The sequence below is a fragment of the Arachis hypogaea genome, chromosome 6 (assembly GCF_003086295.3).
Source record: "Arachis hypogaea cultivar Tifrunner chromosome 6, arahy.Tifrunner.gnm2.J5K5, whole genome shotgun sequence".
NCBI classification, from domain to species: Eukaryota; Viridiplantae; Streptophyta; class Magnoliopsida; order Fabales; family Fabaceae; genus Arachis; species Arachis hypogaea.
In genome coordinates, this window is record NC_092041.1 from 81,775,991 (window position 1) to 81,780,928 (window position 4,938).

The window sequence follows — 4,938 nt, forward strand, 5'->3', positions numbered from 1 at the left end:
GTGCTGGAAATGGAGGAGCATAAGAGTGCAATTCTCATTCTGGGAAGACCTTTCCTAGCAATTGGCCGAACCCTCATTGATGTTCAAAAAGGGGAAGTAACCCTGAGAGTCAATGAGGATGAGTTCAAGTTGAATGTTGTCAAAGCCATGCAGTATCCAGACACCCAAAATGACTACATGAGCATTGATATTATTGACTCTCTGGTAAAAGAAGTCAATATAGCTGAGAGTCTCGAATCAGAGCTGGAGGATATCTTTAAAGATGTTCAGCCTGATCTGGAGGAATCAGAGAGAATAATAGAACCTCTGAAAATTCCTCAGGAAGAGGAGAAACCTCCTAAACCCGAGCTCAAACCATTACCATCATCCCTGAAATATGCATTTCTGGGAGAAGGTGATACCTTTCCTGTAATCATAAGCTCTACCTTAGAGCCACAGGAAGAGGAAGCACTAATTCAAGTGCTAAAGACACACAAGACAGCTCTTGGGTGGTCCATCAGTGATCTTAAGGGTATTAGCCCAGCCAGATGCATGCACAAGATTTTATTGGAAGGTGACACTAAGCCAGTGGTTCAACCACAAAGGCGGCTGAATCCAGCCATGAAGGAGGTGGTGTAAAAAGAGGTCACTAAATTACTAGAGGTTGGGATTATTTATCCCATTTCTGATAGCCCCTGGATAAGCCCTGTCCAAGTCGTCCCTAAGAAAGGCGGCATGACAGTGGTCCATAATGAAAAAAATGAACTGGTTCCTACAAGAACAGTTACAGGGTGGCGTATGTGTATTGATTACAGAAGGCTCAATACAGCTACCAGAAAGGATCATTTTCCTTTACCATTCATAGACCAGATGCTAGAAAGACTAGCAGGTCATGAATACTACTACTTCCTGGATGGATATTCAGGTTATAATCAAATTACAGTAGATCCCCAGGATCAAGAGAAAACAACATTCACATGTCCATCTGGAGTATTTGCATACAGAAGGATGCCATTTGGTCTGTGCAATGCACCTGCAACCTTTCAAAGGTGCATGCTCTCAATTTTCTCTGATATGGTGGAAAAATTTCTGGAAGTCTTCATGGATGACTTCTCAGTATTTGGAGACTCATTCAGCTCCTGTCTTGACCATCTAGCACTTGTTCTAAAGAGGTGCCAAGATACTAACCTGCTTTTAAACTGGGAGAAATGTCACTTTATGGTGACTGAAGGAATTGTCCTTGGACACAAAATTTTGAACAAGGGAATAGAAGTGGATCAAGCTAAGGTAGAGGTAATTGAAAAATTACCACCACCAGCCAATGTTAAGGCAATCAGAAGCTTTCTGGGGCATGCAGGATTCTATAAGAGGTTTATAAAGAATTTTTCAAAAATCGCCAAACATCTAAGTAATCTGCTAGCTGTTGACATGCCATTTATCTTTGATCAGGAGTGTCTGCAGGCGTTTGAGACTCTGAAAGCTAAGCTGGTCACAGCAGCAGTCATCTTTGCACCAGACTGGACATTACCATTTGAATTAATGTGTGATGCCACTGACCATGCCATTGGTGCAGTGTTGGGACAAAGGCATGACAAGCTTCTACACGTCATTTACTATGCCAGTCGTGTTTTAAATGACGCACAGAAGAATTACACAACCACAGAAAAAGAGTTGCTTGCAGTGGTTTACGCCATTGACAAGTTTAGATCCTATTTAGTAGGATCAAACGTGATTGTGTACACTGATCATGTTGCTCTTAAATATCTACTCACAAAGCAGGATTCAAAACCCAGACTCATCAGATGGGTGTTGCTTCTGCAAGAGTTTGATATAGAAATAAGAGATAGAAAAGGGACAGAGAACCAAGTAGCAGATCACCTGTCCCGAATAGAACCAGTAGAAGGGGGGTCCCTCCCTCTTACTGAGATCTCTGAAACCTTTCCGGATGAGCAACTCTTGGCCATCCAGGAAGTGCCATGGTTTGCAGACATTGCAAACTACAAGGCAGTGAAGTTCATACCCAAAGAGTACAGTAGGCAGAAATCAAAGAAATTGATCACAGATGCAAAGTACTATCTTTGGGATAAACCATATCTCTTCAAGAGATGTGCAGACGGAGTAATCCGTAGATGTGTGCCTAAAGAAAAAGCACAGAAGATCCTCTGGCACTGCCATGGATCATAGTATGGAGGACATTTTGGAAGTGAGCGAACAGCCACAAGAGTCCTCCAATGCGGCTTCTACTGGCTCACTCTCTATAAAGATTCCCGAGTGTTTGTACTTAATTATGACAGTTGCCAAAGATCTGGCAATCTATCTCACAGTTATGCCATGCCTCAACAAGGGATCTTGGAGATTGAGTTGTTTGATGTATGGGGTATTGACTTCATGGGGCCTTTCCCACCATCATACTCAAACACTTATATTCTGGTGGCAGTGGATTATGTATCCAAATGGGTGGAAGCTATTGCAACACCCACTAATGACACTAAGACAGTGCTCAAATTCCTCTAGAAACACATCTTCAGCAGATTTGGTACCCCTAGAGTATTAATCAGTGATGGGGGGACTCGTTTTTGCAATAAACAGCTTTACTCTGCTTTGGTTCGATACGGAGTTAGCCATAGGGTTGCCACTCCATATCATCCACAGACAAATGGGCAAGCTGAAGTCTCTAATAGAGAACTTAAAAGAATCCTGGAACGGACTGTGATTAACCGTAGAAGGGATTGGGCAAGGAGCTTGGATGATGCTCTGTGGGCATACAGAACGGCATTCAAGACCCCTATAGGGACCTCTCCATACCAGCTTGTGTATGGAAAGGCATGTCACTTGTCAGTGGAACTGGAACATAAGGCCTACTGAGCAACCAGATTCCTGAACCTTGATGCCAAGTTAGCTGGAGAAAAACGATTGCTCCAGTTAAATGAGCTAGAAGAATTTAGACTCAATACTTTCGAGAATGCAAAAATTTACAAAGAGAAAGCAAAAAGATGGCATGATAAGAAATTGTCATCCAGAGTCTTTGAGCCAAGGCAGAAAGTTCTGCTATTTAATTCTAGGCTCAAATTATTCCCCGAGAAATTGAAGTCCCACTAGAGAGGACCATATGTGATTACAAGTGTGTCACCATATGGATACGTAGAGCTCCAGGATAATGATTCTAACAAAAAGTTCAATGTTAATAGACACATAGTCAAACATTATCTTGACAGCAATTTTGAGCAAGAATGCTCAAAACTGAGACTTAACTAAAGCTCAGTAATAGTCTAGCTAAAGACAATAAAGAAGCGCTTGCTGGGAGGCAACCCAGCCATTTACAAAGCTTATTTGTTAATTAAATTGATTTTCACAGGTATATGTCAAGTATCTTCAAGGTAAAATAGCAACTGCTTAAGTCCACAGAGTTACAGAAGGATTCAGAGGATAAAACAGCAAAAAAAGAAAGCTCACTGGTGCAAAAAAGCCAGTAAGAGCTGTTTTGGGCGTTAAATGCCCAAAAGAAGCACCTACTGGGCGTTCAACACCAGTAAGGATAGCCATCTGGGCGTTAAACGCCAGAAAGGAGCATCTTCTGGGCGTTGAACGCCAGAAAGAAGCACCTTCTGGGCGTTCAACGCCAGATTTGTAACGTCCTGGGCGTTCAGAAAAACGCTCAGTGACAAAGGAGTTCCTGGCGTTCAACGCCAGAAAGAAGCAACAGCTGGGCGTTGAACGCCCAGGAGAAGCTGCATATGGGCGTTAAACGCCCAAAACATGCAGCGTTTGGGCGTTTAACGCCAGGATGGTGGGGAGGAGGTAAATTCGTTTTTTTTCTTCACATTTTTTTAATTTTCTACATTTCAATTCATGATTTCTTGCATAAACATGTTACAAATTCTCATCCTTTAATTCCAAAAATTTTAATCCTAATTTCTAAAAATATTTTTTTCAAAAATATCAAATGTATCTTAATCCAAAAACACAGATCTTTTTCCAATCCAATCCAACTCTTTTTCAAATCTTTTTCAAAACTCATCATATCTTTTGAATTTCGAAATTGCCTCTCCCTCTATTCCTCTCCTTTCCTTTCTTTTGCTTGAGGACAAGCAAACCTCTAAGTTTGGTGTGATTTGCCATGATCACTGAGTTAAAACTCATCAAGATCATGGCACCTAAGGGAACAGGAAGAGCAAGGATTTGACTTGAAGGAACTGAAGCGTCAGAAGTTATCTCTTGAAGGATCAAGCACCCCACAGACTAGAGGAACACCCACTTCCCAAAATAAAGGTTGTTGAGTCCTAATCTTTGCCTTAACTCTGTGATAACTGTTCTTATTATGAATTTACCTTAGAAGTTATATATTAGTAGTAGTAATTTGTATCTCTATTTTGATTTTATCTCCAATTAAGCTATAATTTATTTTTCTCATCATCATCAAACATGAATAAAATAGTAGATTTTTAGAATAAAGAGGCAATTTTTTTTCGAGTTCTTAATAAGGAAAATTCTAATTATTTATATGTGGTGACAATACTTTTTGTCTTCTGAATGAATGCCTGAACAGTGCATATTTTTTATATTGAATTTTATGAATGTTAAAATTGTTGGCTCCTAAAAGAATGATGAACAAGAGAAATGTTATTGATGATCTGAAAAATCATGAAATTGATTCTTGAAGCAAGAAAAAGCAGTGAAAAACAAGCTGGTGAAAGAAAAAAAATGAAAAGTCAGTATTTTGCGAAAAAAAAGCAAAAGAGGTAGAAAAAGCCAATAGCCCTTTAAACCAAAAGGCAATGGTGAAAAGGATCCAAGGCTTTGAGCATCAATGGATAGGAGGGCCCAAGGAAATAAATCCAGACCTAAGCGGCTAAATCAAGCTGTCCCTAACCATGTGCTTGTGGCATGCAGGTCCAAGTGAAAAGCTTGAGACTGAGTGGTTAAAGTCATGATCCAAGGCAAAAGAGTGTGCTTAAGAAC